We start from the raw sequence: 16,490 nt of genomic DNA on the forward strand, positions 1-16,490 counted from the left end.
TCTTATTATATCTGTCCATTTCACACGTTCCATCCTTCTCCATATCCACATTTCAAATTCTTCTAGTCGCTTTTCTTCACTTCTCATAATGTCCATGTTTCTGCTCCTACAAGGTTCCTCTTATACTACCACATAATTATCTATCACCCTATAGTTACGAATAATTAAAAATTGAACACTTTAACGAAGTATTATACCGTGTGACACAGAAGTCAGTTGACAAATGGGAAACATTACTCTAACTGGAAATACAGTTGTATACAGTATGTTCACTACCACAAATGTTCAAAATATGCTCCATTTATTTGAAGACAGTGCCTGACTCGATCCTAACATTCTTCTGTCACGCTTAGAACTGTTGCAGGTGGGATATGCTGGATAACATGGGTGATCCTTTGTTTCAAGTCATCTATAGATGTAGCTTCTGTCTGAAAAGCGTGCTGTTTCACAAATCCCCATAGAAAGAAATCCACCTCGTCCAATCCAGTGTACACCGAACATCATCTCATCTAGTTTCTGGCGAACTGTTAGAGCATAATGTGTCGTGAACCCATTTTGTTGAAACCATCTTATCCGTTTGTTCATTTGTTCATTACAGTGCTGTCCAGCAGTTCTCCATATGTATGTTGGTTTACATTTCTATCAAAGAAATATGATTCCACAACCGTATCACCTATTATTCCATACCACATCATAATTTTTGTTAGCTTCACGCATTCATCTTGGGTTTTCTTTGGACCAGTGTCGTGCATTTTGTGTATGAGCCTGCCCATCCAGTAAGAAAAAGCATTCGTCACTGAGCAAAACATCCTGAAGGAAGAATCGATCAGTACGCAACTCTGGTAACATATAAATTCAGCAAGACAAAGCATGCACTTCACTTTTTGCTGTGGTGTCCACATTTTACGTTCAATTAGAATGATTAGTGTTGACTGTTAGCATTTCGTGACATAAATCGCAATGAAAAATAATATTTTTTTTTTATTTTCTTCAATTTTCTTGCCTTGTTGTATAGATTTTTAGCATTGTTGTTACAAAAATAAAGTCTTGGAGTTTTTTGCATCCTCTGCCAAACATATCCTTCTGTTAAATAAATGGTGAACAATTATTTCTTGATACTTCTAGCGTGGACACGGTGTATTTGCCAGTGTAATCTTATTTCTTGTTCAACTGCTCATGTGCTGTATCCTTTAGTATTGATTTGTATAGAACTGAAATACTGTTCTTAATATTGTTCTGCTATTTCATACATATTGTGCAAGCTTATTATACAGTATTATATAAGCCTATATTGAATCAGTGCTTTCATTTTTTATGCGTAAATATCTTGCTTTGATGATACAGTTCTCGCTGTAATATAAAACGCAGAAAAATCAATACAGAACGATTGCAGATGATAAAATAATTGTTACCCCGATTGTAGTAGCTAGTTGCTTTCGAAGTTTCACGATAGGGCTGATTTTTCTGGCGTTAAGCAGTGGAACGAGACATGATTCTGAATAATCCTTAATCTCTTTCTCACTGCTCCTACTGGTTGTTGAAGTAGGCAACTCTGCATGCGTGATTAATACATGGGTTCAAGTCCGCTCGTAATTCGAAACTGACTGCCTCTCTTCATTGGAATGTTAAGAAGTAGAGTTACACATTTGTTTATTGTATGTACTTTTGAAACATTTAAATTTTGAAACGTGAAAGGAAGAAGCGCAAGATAGCGATGCAATTGTTGAAGTCTGAACTGGTTTCCTTTTCATAAACCATGGACGCAGTTAATTATGAAGAAGAAAAAGGAAAGGTTAATTAATTACTGAGAGGAAAACTTGTGAGGCGTCCTTGAATTATGTTTAAGTTCAAAGCACTCATGTTCACGACACGCGTGTGTTAGCACTATCGTCATCAGCAGACTGCGGTGCAGGGTACCGAAACGCATTAAGTTACGAACGCACTGACCACTGTGTTGTGTAGATCGAGGGGAATGGGAGATTGAAAGTGCAGTTACTACTAGTCTAAACATATAAACATTCAGTCACAGTAGGATACAAAATAAGTGTTCACGTTTACAAATATAATATCTACAGTGCATTTCTAGTACAAAAAATTATTACCTATATTACATGTTTATACTGTACAAGTTTTAATAATATAAAACAAACTTAATCATTTGTGTGTGAACAGAAAAGAAAAAATACACAGTACTAATGCTGAGAAGTTGAAATTTTTATTGTATGTTCTGAAAAGTGTAATTAAAAAAACTACAGAGCGTTTTTTTTTAAATTATGGAAGCAATATTTTCAAAATTAAAAGAAATATACAATAGTACATTACACAAATCAAAATTTTTAAACTGAGTCTGTAGCCTAAAAAGTGTAGAAAATAGTCATTTCACCCACTTCTTCATCTAATGTCCCTTCTCTTTTTCATTATTCTTAGATGAAACTGGCCCGCCATTCGCTTTCCTAGTACTCTGGTAATTTCTAAATTTCGTTGTAAAATGTTGGCGAACTTTTTTTATATATACATTTCCTCAGTCTTTTTTTACGGCGCCATGTATATGAACAAACAGAAATAAGACAAGGTTGTGGTTTGTCCCAAACAATTTCATTAAATATTAAATTTCCCAGCTCTGGCTATACAACGTTTTGCGTTTTAATTTTACGATTGTAGAAATCACGCACCTTCACACAGATTGTGACGAGCACACGTGTGAACGTGATTTCAACACAGAATTTGCTGTGTTGTCCAAACATATCAGTAAACATAAACTAAAACCAGACAGCTGGTTTGTTTTCTCAAAACTACGGAGGAGTGACATTGGAATGCATTAATGCGGCTAGCAGGGCAAGTACACTGGATTCCACGGTGAAGGACAAATGTAAAAATGGTGGCACTGCATATAGCGCATTTTTTGAATGAATTCATCACGACTTCATTTACAACAGACTGCTGTGTGGTCCAGGCATATTCGTAAACAGAAACTGAAACCAAACATCTGGCTTGTTTGATGAAAACTAAGGGAAACTGACATTTGGAATGCTAACGCTGCTGCACACTGGATTCCGAGGTGAAGGACAAACTTAAAAATAAGTTGCACTGCCTATAACTGTATTTGTTGAATGATTGAACGACTTCATTTACGACAGATTTCCATGTTTTCTTCCATTCATAAACTTAACTAATTGCTGTCGTTTTTAAGCTAATCTGGATGGTAACAAGTGACTGTCAGTAGATTTATCAGAGTATAGGATGGACTTTTGAGTGACAAAGTGCTGTCAAATTTTAAGAAATACAGGGACATCATTTTATTTTTACTTCAATTTTTATTGTACCTGAGTTTTTGAATGTACTTCACTCCCACACCTTCTACTAATGAAGTTCAACCGTCCTGCACACAGATCTAAGACCGCATATACAGTCATAGTAGCCTTACGGTCATAGTAAACAGTACGTTCCAAAAATATGTTCGCGTTTTCTAGTGACGAAGAGCTTTCAATATTGAATCATTTTCGCACAGGTACTGTCCATTTGCCTGCGTCGTATCCCGGTTTCCCCCACCTGTTTTTATTCGCCAGCTAGTGGCTGGGCTGTCGTCTTAGCTCTTTTCTGAGAACATTAATTTCTGCTAGGAATTGGACGTCTACGTAATATTATACAACTGTTTAAAACAACTTAAATAAAAGGCCCTCGTTAAGTAATTAACTGTCACGTGATTTCCTCCCTTTCTACGATCCTACGACATAACCACTTGGACGGATAGTAGATAGCATGTCTGAGTAATTTTATGTTTTCGGATCGGGCAGAAGTGAAGATTGAATTTACAGTACGTAAGGCATTCTTTTATAGAGTAGATACAGAATTATTTCAACATGAGTTACTAGTTACGAAGGACGAAACTGGTAATTGGGATTAGGTACAATAGTCTATAGTGCGATAATGTGCACATTACAACTGAAGCCTGTATCGAAATGAACGGCCACCATTAAAAAAAATGTGTTTAAATATCCATATTATGATTATTTTTCAATTTAACTTCATTCTCTATATTGTACGCTAATGTGCTGTAGACAGTATAATATACACTGCATAATGAATACGTCCACATGGACAGCTCAGTTCATGAGTAAAAACACTCATTGTTAATACTGTACTGTATTTTGATTAAACAAAACCCTAATGAAAATGATCAAACTTAAAAGCGCGATATTTCCTAGTTTACGTAAATGGATGAACTACTTTTCTTCCCTCCTATATCTAGTATAGTGATTTGTTTGTATATTACGCCAGTATCATCGAACTCCAGTCGTGGAAAGGGTAGACAACGGTGTTGATCCAAAGGTATAGCCAGGTTAATATTAAAAATGTTGGTAAAAATAAAATGATGTCCCTGTATTTTTCCAGGAAAAGAATAGTCCGAGAATAATTCCTAAGCTCTGCTAAGACAGCCTTGTACTTTGACTTAGATAATACTATAGATTCCCACCTGAACGTAACTGGAAATCAAAACAAGTCTATTTTTAATGTCATACATGCAAAGCAGTAGTAGAGGAACGTTACGCAATGTTTTTAACAGAGACGTTTGCAGTTAGTTTGTTGACAAACTCTGAAATGATGATCATTAACAATATGTCATGGCTTGGTAGTATAATGAGTAAACAAGATAAGGGAATACAGACTTGCATGTTGGACAAACATTAATGCAATGAAAGCAGTGCAGTGCACGAGATAATGTATTGGATGTTCTCTTCATACACGTGAGGAACTTGCTTGCACCTGGGCATAGCTACATTAGGTTGTTATTTACTGCATTATACGATAATCGTTGTCACTTTAATATGTCTACATGATACACAAACAGGTGTAAGCTACATGGATTTGTTTAGTTGAGTTGCTTGTTTATTCATGACTTCATTCGATTGTCGGTCAGTGAGTTCTATCGTTCTTCTTGATCGTAAGTGAGTCCAATCGTCACGTGAATCCAATCAGTAAATTCAGTCTGTCAGTCATTCTTATTAAAATATTCCGGTTTCTGATACCGGAACTGAAAGTATATTTAAAAAAACCATTCGCTTACAATGAACAACTGTCTTGCGTTTGGTTACCTAAAGCTTCCAAGCAGCCCGCAACAGTGCAGGTACAGTATGTATGGAGTACAGCTCGGCAGCATCCAACGCTACTTACTTCAGGTCTGCTGTTCAATGAACATACAAAAACCAAACAAAGCTACACAGTTGAAAATGAGTCCTTCAATAGAAGAATTTGGTAGCGAGCACATCATTAGGAAAGAAGAAAATGTATTTTATTAAAACGAAGGAACAATTTTTCATTTGAACAACCTCCTGGACATTTCTAGTTTTATTTTTAAAGTTCACTGAAGTCATTGAAATGAGGAAAAATGCTGAAAAAATTCTGCAGGTTGCAGTTAGAGCACAAATGCAGGTATATTATACTAGACGTCGGGTCTGTGCAAATACATCTTATATCATAATCATTAAGGTTCGAATAAAGTAACTGTATCAGGATAGGCAATGTGGGTCCGTGCGGTTTGTTTACAAACATTAACTAGTCGCGTGTCCCCCAGCCGACAGTAGTGACGACGTATATTCAATTCCTATCGGCTGTATTGTCCATTCACATCGTTTTAGCTGAAGGGTGGGAGCGCTCTCCCCAGCAGGTAGAGTTTAAGCTAGTGGTAGGGGGGTAGTGTTTACTTAGTCTGAAGGAAGGCAAGACCCTATCCTGTACAGCTATACAGTCTATCCTGATGCAGCTACTTTATCCGAACCTTAATAATCTTGTATGCAGTATAGTAGGCTAGAGTATACTTTACTCTCAGGACTCAGGAGGTTAAAATGTTTACAGTCATTGATTGCAATGTACAGTGACTCTTAAAGCACGCACTCATTTGTTATATTTGAAGTTTATGCTGAAATTTATTTATTTATTTATTTATTTATTTATATATATTAATTCCAAACTTCAGTTAGATCCAAGGGATCTAGATACGTTTTACTTATTGTAAAAAATCAGAAGTAGGCCTAGACAAATTCCTGGCGCAAGGTAACCATGGCCACTATTTTTTTTTGGCCCCTGAATAAGTTCAAAATTTTTTAAGACTGCGATTTCCTTTATGTCACTGCGCCTAATACATAATGTTAACAAAAGCGGTTGTAGGAAGAAATTCAGATGTGCTTTTTAGATTAATTTGTTACTTTTTTGTGCATCTCAAGAGATTTTCATATAAAACTTCAGAGCGTCTCTGAGAACGTGTGTTAGCATTGCGTAGATATGTAATATTGTTTAATATATTTTAGTAAATGTATCTTTATCTTTGCATTGCATGTGTGGACAAAATGTGGTGGCTCTTGAAAATAAAGGGGCTGGCTCCTGACATTTTTTTTTTTTTTTAGGTTTATCTAACCCCGGTTAAAATGATCTTTTGTTGCATATAAACTGTCTTTAAATAAGTACTTTGTTATTGTTGTTATTATATCCAAGTGGTATTGCGTACATGAGTATTATTTCTGCTGTTCACCGACCTTTACGAAGAAACAGACGTAAACAAAATACCGGAGCGTGCAGGTAGATACTGAAAGCATCATGAACTGTTGACTCACAACTTGCTCTCCGGACCAAGCGAAGCTAGTATGATCGATGTACACATAACTTGCATTCATACTAACCAAACGGGGGACTCTGATTATAACATTAACAGCGGTTTTCTTGACAGCGGGAGTAGGGCAGATACGTGCAGTGATGCTCTCACGGTGTTGCCACTTCTGTATTATTCTTTGCAAAGCGCATCACTGCGCAGGGAATACCTAAAAGCATTATTTTGAGACCGTAACGAATCTGTAAGGATCTAATAGGCCTACTTGAAAGTGATGGCATAGGAAAATATGAATGCCTCATTTATAATTCGTAAGATTACCTTCTTTACTTTTTTTCCCTATGACCATGGTCTTCGTCTTGTTGGAATTTATCTTCATCCCATACAGCTCATAGCTGTCATTTAGCTCCAGTAGCATATCCCTTAGTATCATCTCCTCTTCTGGTATTAACACCGTATCATCAGCAAGTCTTATGCACTTTATTCTTTTTCCTTTTACTATCACTCCTCCCATGTTCTGAAAACAGTTCTTCACTAAATCCTCCAAGTAGATGTTGAATAGGGTAGGTTAGTCATGTCAATTGATGCCCCTAGGAGCAAGCGCGCGCTTTAAAGCTCAGGAGAGCCTGAGCCCTTTACAGCGGAAAGGAAAAAGACAGACGAAAGAGGTGGTATATGCCGCTTGGCCGAGCTATATTCAGGGATGGTCAGCACTGATTCAATAGATAAAGCGAAGAGAACTTATTAAAATTGTATCCATGTTAATTTTTAGATTTGTCTGAGAAGTATAAGTGAATTATAAGAATGTAAGTTTTAATTTTAATGCTCATTTATCACAATTTTAATTTTTTATTCAAAAGAAATATTTTCTCAACTTTTTCTTTATAGAAAAGTGAAATTTTCAAATATAGGCCTATTTATTTAGTAGCCTTACAGAATTTTTTCGTGAATCTAATATATCGTAAATACGTATTACTGAAGGTAGTGAATTGAAAATTTAAAAAATATTCGCATGGAAATTGTTTGTAAGGAAATGAATTAACAAATCAACTACTGTTACATCATAAGCAAAAGATACGTGCCCATGTGTTGTAAAAATGTCAGCTCTATAGCTTCAGCACATTTCGAGAAAATAATTTAATATTCTGGTGATAGGAAGTTGCTAACCAATATCACCTTAAAAGCATAATGCGATAAGAGTTTTGTTATGGAATATTAGTTACACTTAAAACATATACAGTACCTGGGAAACTTTGCTTTGTACCGTAATATTGTTTTGATTAGTTTAATATTACTTTTATAAGGCTAAAGGTACCATCAATATCAATTCCAACTTATCATGTCATACTCAATCTCTTTTTTTTTTTTTTTTTTTTTTTGGGATATCACTTTCTTTATTAATGATGTATTTCATCCATTTAGTACAGTATAGTTGTACTACTATGGAATTTATGTGAATATTCCTTCTTAACTCTTTATTACGTTATTAACGTTTAAAACACAACTGCAATATTAAGAAATTGGTATTAGTACTTTGTTTTACAGACAATATAGATAATATCAAACAGAAAGAAGTCATATAAAAATAACGACATAAAATTTCACGTTCAGTGTGAAGTTTGTGCACTACTGTTTTCTTAATCCAACAGGCTGCTTATTCATATACACAACCCTTCCTCTTTCCATACTTAGCGCTTGATGCCCGCGCACGACGTCAAGGTCAGAAAAATGCGCTTGCTTTGACATCACTGGGGTAGGTGATAAAGGGCGTTCTTGACATATGAGATTAAAATGAGTCAGTGACCTGTGAGGAAGGAACGATTACTTGTTTATCTTTGAAAATAATTTCCGTTATTACAAGATGAAATGTTATACTCTTACATTGGTGACAAAACCGTTCCTTCTTTCTAATTGCAAGGCGTGGAATGCAGTTTTATCGTTGGCGTGAATTATTTCATAATACAGTAGTTTGTTGCGCGCGAAAGAGGCGAAATGAAAGTTGTTCGTGTGGTAAGAGATGAGGTTGAGTTGCTACCTGTGACAAGAGTCGGGTATTATTCAACTTTTTACAATATTGTAAGTGCAATGCAGTTTTTTAAAATAGAACGAGAGCCTTGATTTCACCATGCGCCTGGGCGACTACTAGGCAATTCGAATCTGAGAATTTATGATTAACAGAATATTTGTAATAGTGATAGTGGTGGTTTTTGAACGCTTTCAGTTTCAGAGATAATTCAGCGTTGAAATTCAACGTGGTCGAGAAATGATCCTTTCGGATCTTACAAAATCATCAATATGGTAATACCGCAGTCTAGTATATACATTCACCAAGCTTGACTTTATGAGGGTACTAGGAACAATAGACTGTGCAGGTACTATTTCGCATTGTCTGTAATGAGGCGATAGTAGCGATCCTAGTGGTTAGCCACTGCTCTGTGGTTAGCAAGTATCTTGGTTGCATATTTACCCGTATTGAGCTTCGTGAGTTTTTATAGTAGACTGTGGTAATACCGATTGAAATTTATTATTTTATAATTTGCTCATTTTCTGTATTATTTACTTCAATGTATTTGTTTATTGTATTTTATAAAGGTTTGTTTCTTTCCTTTTTTTATAAATACAATTACGTGTTTCATATTTATATATATTCATGGATATCTGGTACACGTCATTCCTGACTGCCTTTAAATGAAGGAAGTTTTACTAATAAAATAAATTACGTATTGTTCATGTAAATTACGTGTAAAATACCTACAGTTAATTTACTCGCTCAATCCTGCTCTTACAACGTCTCATAATAGGTAAAGGCCTGTTGATTGAAATTTATTTTAGTTTATTATTTGTATCTTGATTTAAGTAGGAAATATCACATTTCGGATTTTAAAAGTTGGATATTTTGTTCTGTGACATGGTTTTCAATTATTGATTTTGTTCTCATAAGATAGTATTCGTGAAAAGCCATATGTTTAGTTTGTGATATTTCATGTTGGATTCTTTGCTTTAATTCGACCAATTTCCTCTCCTCGTTGATTGAAATTCTTATAAATAGGACGCCAATTTCCGTAACGTCTCATTTTAAGTAGCTCTGTTCTCCTTGTTTGTTATTTATGCATGTTCACGAATTTTTGGATACAGTGAAACAGTTTTTATTAGACATAAATGCACAATTTGATTTTTGTTTTTTAAGATTTAGGTTTCAGTTAGGTCAAATTTTAGAATAAAGGGATATTTTGATAATATAGTAGTGATTTTCTTTTTTGATTGCTTTATACTGTATTGATAAGTTTTAAAGTACCTAGTTTATAAAGTCATAAAGTATAATTGAAAACCACCATTCCTAGAATTCTAAGTTTTTTTTTAAGTTATCTTTGTAGAACACGTGCTAATGAATAGTTACAGTGGTTATATGGAATGGTTGATAATGGGTGCATGTTTTTCCGTTTTTTTTTTCCTTTTTTTTTTTTTTTTGTGGACACAGAATTTTTCACGATTTTGCTCACGAATGTGCTTGCATACAAAAGCAAGTGAAGGAGGGGTTGAAGTGCCTGCGTAATGTGTATCACACCACTCTTCGACGCCATTTACGTTCAAGTGCGCTCTTGTTACGTAGTATTATGACGTAGAAAGGAGTCCCTTCCCCCCTCAAATATAAGACCACACGAGGCTACGGGCGGAGGTCGTTCAAATTTTACAGGTCGAAAATGCATGTTGTTGCCTAGTACAATTCTGTAGAAATTGAAGACTTGTGTCCGGATATGAATTATTTATTAATGTAATTGCAGATTCTAGCTCTTGTATCAGTTTATTTTACAATATGCTGGAAAAGTAGCAAGATTGAAATGTTATTTAATTGCTTTGTGAGTTGTTACTAACATGTTCATTGCGACAGCTGACCTATGGATTTGAAATAACTATTTTTGGCCCTTAGCATGAGCAATCTCTCTTCGTATTATTTGTAGAGATGAGGCCCACCTATTAATATTATATTGGGGGTGCGACGTCCCTGGCTTTATAAGTTGAAGAGGCAGAAAGTGCTTTGCCCCCTAAAGTTAGCCCGTATGGTTCATAATGGTAATCCCTAAGGGTGCTATGCATAGACATTTCGCTAGCCCGCGCTACGAGCGTGCTAAACTACCTCGGCTATCGACTGATTACTTGTACAGGATTCATATCATATCGCTAACACTGGTTTATGAATACGAAGAACATTAGTTCGCTGATCATCCACCGGAAGCCCGCGCTAAGAATGTCTATGAATATGGCCCTAAATGTTTGTAACAAAGTCACGGAATCAGCCGGTATACGAAGAAATTGGACATGAGGGCAATCTCCTTTAACATATAATTCGACATACCATAAGACTTAGATGCCTTAAAAATCTCTTAGAGCCTTAATAACGTTAAAAGAGTAAACAAGGCCCAATTAATCAGGTCTATGTTTAAGGAAAGTCTTAAGACTGAAAATTCATGTTTTGTTTTGACTCCAACACTGAATCAGTGTAACTCTCCGAGGCGAGTGGAGACGCGGGCGTAATGTGAACTATCGTTATGTCGCTTTACGAACGCAGGAGGAGTACAAGTGGCGCTCCGGACTGCAGGACTCCACTGGCCTTGGTCGAGTAATACTGTTAAAATCATTAGAAGAAGACGTAAGCATCAACTTGTGTATGGTGGCGAACATTCATAAAAACTGCTCTATGCTCACACGAGGAGTAACAAGACATGGATACATGATTCAGTTTTCTTGGCTGTTATCGAATTATTGGTTGTAATAATTCTGCACGTATGGGCGAATCCAGGAAATGCATATAGAGTGTTAGTAGGGAGGCCAGAGGGAAAAAGACCTTCAGGGAGGCCGAGACGTAGATAGGACGATAATATTAAAATGGATTTGAGGGAGGTGGAATATGATGATAGAGAATGGATTAATCTTGCACAGGATAGGGACCGATGGCGGGCTTATGTGAGGGCGGCAATGAACCTGCGGGTTCCCTGGAAGCCGTTTGTAAGTACGTAATAATTCTGCTTTCTAGGAAGTTCTCCATATTAAAAATGTTAACATCGACATTATCGGGCTAGTAGAATTTAGAATAATAATGAAATTGATGGTAGTCTGCCAAGCAATCTACGAATAAATTTTATTTTGTATGATTATTGTACTGTCGGTGTAGTCGCCCTCGCTTCTGATTACTGTTCTAACGTGGCTGAACTTTACTATGTGGGCCCTAGGGTTGGAGAAACTGTGGTTGTAAGATACCAGAGCGTCTATTGTGATATTTCATGCATTGTGGAGTGTAGGACCCACAGCTGAATTCATTGTTGGTCATTGATCAGTGAGCCGGTTCGTTGGTTTCAGGATGGATATTCTGCATTCAGCCCCTTTGCGCGGTAGATAGGGCTCCCCTTATCGGACATTTCCCTTGTCCTGTCACAGATTTCCGCTCGTGTCCTGCGCAAAACGTTTCCTGCCGCTTGTCGTGACTTGCCGTTTGGATCATTCCAGTGGCATTAATACAAGATTTTCTTTCAAATGTATACTCCTTTCTGTATTTTCTCGATGAATCCTGTTCTCTTTCAACACACCCCAATTCTAGGCGATAAACTAAAAATATTTCAAGTAGAGATTGACGAATTTCTCCCCATTGCTCTCCTACCCCCCCTGCCTCAGTTTGAAAAACTTCGCACATACTTCCGGGCTTTATTCAGAGTATCATATTACTTTTTTTCGGAGTTCTCCAAATTGTCACAATATGAATGGTTTTTAATTCATATGATTGGAAATTACATGTAGAGAGAATGGACCGACTACAGACTTCCTAAGAAAGCAATAAATTGTAAACCAAAAGGACTAAGATCAGAGACGACCAATGAAAAGATGGAGCGACCTTTGAAGCCGGAACGGGCAAATTGCCCGTACCATGAAGTGAAGAAGAAGAAGAAGAAGAAGAAGAAAAAGAAGAAGACTGAAAACTATATGTGTGTTTGTATACATGTATATACACAGGGTATTTCACGACTAATGACTCGAGTTTTAAAAATTAGTTCCATAGGCTATTTTAAGCATAAAATATTATATGAACATGCGTCTGCATGTCGACCATTAAGGAGTTACAGCTGATTAGGATCCTGCGAAAGTAGCTGTGGCTTTGAGCAGAACTAAGAATTATTCGCTTAAAATGCCCAAAAATATTAATTCAAAATGCTTGTTAATAATAAAATAAATATATCTTAGTTTGGAAGCAGATTTTCAAATATTCCTTCTTCCACTACAGTGCACTTGTTCGCACGGTTGTGAATGACGCACGTAGCTTTCCGTACATCGGCACGGTTATCTCTGATGAAAGCAGCAACGTGCACAATATGGGCAGACCTATCTTCCCCTTCCTCCCGTACTTCACGTTACAGCGCAGCTTTCGGTATAGTTTAAGTTCCAATGTTTGTATTACGATGCAAGCAACTCCAAAGCCTGATTCACAGTATGACGTTTGGATTTTTATAAATAACTTTCAAACTGACGATAATCAAATTCATGTTCATATGACATATTATGCTCAAAATGGCCTATGAATGCGTTTGATTCTAAAGAAAGGAAACAGTACGACGTGGTCTGTTGTGACCTGAATCCAAGCCCCCCGCATATAGGTAAGTCATTTCACAAAACGTTCACGTTTCAGTATTTTTGACAAAGTAAATATTATTCAACATCTAGAAGACTGCGCAAATCTTAATGATATTGCTGGGGAGTTTATGGTATTATTTAATTATTTATTCTATTATTTATTTATCATTGTATTTTATTGGTAGATATATTCTGGAAAATAAAATAAATTTGTATTAACATTGTATCAGGTTCATTTTTTTAAATAATGAATTAACAATTATTCTTACATACCCATTACCGTATGATCGATATTTTCCAGACCATAATATTCCTCGAATTTCAAGCTCTACCAAGACTAGACTACATAGACTACTCTTGCTCTACCTAAACACGATGCTTGCAGATTGCAGGGGACTTAGTCCTCGTGTTATAGAGTAGGTGAACATTGACTTTCATCTATATCGAAAGAATATAAAGAAGTTTGTTATTGTCATGTAGATTGTCATGATTCTTAGTATTAGGTTTTCGGTATGTTGTCCGTAAAACCGAATTACCGAATTATCGATCTTGTAGTTGCAAGTTAGGAATGAAACTGGTAGCTTAAAATTTGTTAGTGTTCAAGTTCGAAGTTTGGTCTCGGTATTAGAGCTATACTAAAACTCGGTTTTCGAGAAGCAAAATTAAGTAGGCCTATTACTAATAAGATTGGTGAGAAAGAGGCGGAGTTATATGGCAGTTGGCAGTTTCCACCTTTTGTAAGTACTCCCCGACCAGTAGTTCATAAGTTTGGAATAATTATACTCGGATTCTCAGCCATGTGAGTTGGATTGTTGCTGCCAAGCTTTCGATGATTAGCTGTGCCATCTTATTCAAGGATTGAAGTGCTGTGGGACCATATCTGTCCGGTATTTAAACTGTCAATAAGGCTTCCCGCTGCGGGCCAATCAGAAGCTAGTTCCTACTCCCGACCGCCTGCCGTGTTCTGATTGGTCGTAGCATGTTGATTACAGGTTTCCACGCTGTACTCAGCTGTAGGCCCCTGTGTGTGTTGATGTTATTGCCATCTATTTGGATTTCGATGGCTTCTTTGATAACCAGGTTCCAATAACTCAGTGTCCTGTCCAAGACGATGGTGGTGTCGAAATTCATATTGTGCCCCATTTCCAGGCTGTGTTCTGCTACTGCCGTCTTATTGGTGTAATGTAGTCTTATGCTGACAAGTAAACATTCTGATGGGGGCAGATAAAGTATATTTTTTTTCTTCCACCATGTTAATAATGTCAAAAGAAGTGCTTATATAAATTTTGGCCACTCGACCGCAATTACGAGGCCGTCCAGAAAGTGATGTTCCCTTGGGCCGTTTACAGAAAAAAACAATTGCATGTAAAGATTTATTGAAACAGATACAGCAATTGTTGTTGAGACATTTGTCATACCATGGGATCAATTTTTGTATCCTTGTGTCATAGAAGTCAACCGCCTGGGATCGGAACCAGCGTTTGACAGCCGTCTGCATCTCTCTGTTGATCCCATGATTTGACAAATGTCTCAATACCGGCGGGGAATATGGTGAAAAATAGCTCAACAATTACTGTGTCTGTTTCAATAAATCTTTCCAATGAAATTGTGTTTTCTTTCTGTTAACGGTCCCTGGCGAACTTATTTTTTATGGTCCTTTTAATTGCGGTCGAGTGGCCAAAATATGTATAAGCACAAGTTTTGACATTATTAACATGATGAAAGAAAAAAAAAACTTTTTTATCTGCCCCCATCAGAATGTTTAACTTGTGAGTTGATGTTCCTTGCAACGTTCCATAATGGTGCGTATCTTAGTCGGCAGAGAACTTACCTCGCGATCCAGAGTTGCTCTCGGGCGCAGGTTCGATTCCCCCTTGGACTGACTAATCTATTACGATAATTAAATAACTGTGAATTAGCATATTTTAAGTCTGAATTTCTATACTTGGGATTGTTCAGTATTCACATGTGACAACTCTGCTAAAATAATCAGCTTCACGCGAAGAAGTCAATGGCCCAGTTCATTGTAGCGCGTTTGCTTTCTGATCCGGGGCTGCGCTTGGGCATGGGTTCGATTTCCGTTTGGACCAAGTCTGGGTATCGGGAGCGAATCCAGTCTCTTAAACGGGGACGCTTAATATTCATCCGTTACGGCATCAACATTGCACGGTGTTCGGCGGGGAAAAAAGGGGTTGAAGAGAAGTCATAGGGCTCCCCGTGACAGAGTAGAATCCGCTCTTGGTGTCCAGCTCTGGTTTGGACTGATAACGTGGTTAGTTTCATTTTCGGGGGCTTTCCCTAACCGTAAGGTGAATGACAGATAATCACATGACAAATCCTTGCCAAATACCATTTCGATATAACCATTCGTGAATTTGAAGCTTTTCTTTATAACCTCACTTCTCTTGTGTTTTCAGATACTCATGCTGCTGTCTTCAGTAGTCATATTTTCTCTCCTTTTTTTGTTTCGTTAAATGTCCAAGTTTCAGATCCATACATAAAAAGTGTGGCAGTCTCTGTCTTGCAGAATTTTGATTGTGTGTTTACCATTGTTCGATTTTCAGTCATTAATTTATATTCCATGTTTTCAATCGATTGTTTAACAATGGTGTACCACTACTCTGTTATACAGGGTGATTCAGAAGTCCGGCGACATAGGCAAACTACATTATTAGCGCAGATAGCGAAAAATGTAAAAAGGTGAAAAAAGTTTTCAGATATGTAGCTTTGAATCTAACGTGCTTGAATTTTAAGTAATACATATCTAAATCCGCTGGAACTAGCGGAAAAGCCACTAATTTGGCAGCAGTGTGATTGGTGGACGTATCGTACTAGTGTACGTGTATTCTACATTGAAAATCCAAGCACATTAGATTTAAAACTGCACATTTCCAACAACTTCACTCGCTTTCCATTTTTCGCTATCTGCACTAATAACGGAGCTTGTCTGTGTCGCCGGACTTTTGAATCACTCTGTATAGCGTCGGTGGCATTGATCAGAGTGAAATGTTTGACGAGATGAAAGGATTTACCATGGGGTTACTTGACATTCGCTTTACAGTCGAAAACTGGCACGCTTTTCTTTAGCGTGAGTGGTATTAGTGATAGCGAAACTATGTTAGGCGAGAAATGAATGCATGGATATGCAATAAGATTACCTGATATCCGTCTTACAGTTGGGAAGCACCTCGAAAAATTCCCTTACTTGACGTTTGCTTTACAGTTGGGAAAACTCTAAGAAACCGACCATGTTGTCAGTCCAAGTGGGATG

At 36.9% G+C, this 16,490-nt stretch overlaps 1 protein-coding gene across 3 annotated transcripts in view; it reads left to right on the forward strand.

Annotated features, from left to right (window-relative positions):
* Positions 1 to 16,490, forward strand: part of larp (La related protein) — a 330,859-nt gene that overhangs the window by 73,293 nt on the left and 241,076 nt on the right. The window lies entirely within an intron of this gene.

The sequence above is a fragment of the Periplaneta americana genome, chromosome 4, assembly GCF_040183065.1.
Source record: "Periplaneta americana isolate PAMFEO1 chromosome 4, P.americana_PAMFEO1_priV1, whole genome shotgun sequence".
In the NCBI taxonomy this organism is placed as follows: domain Eukaryota; kingdom Metazoa; phylum Arthropoda; class Insecta; order Blattodea; family Blattidae; genus Periplaneta; species Periplaneta americana.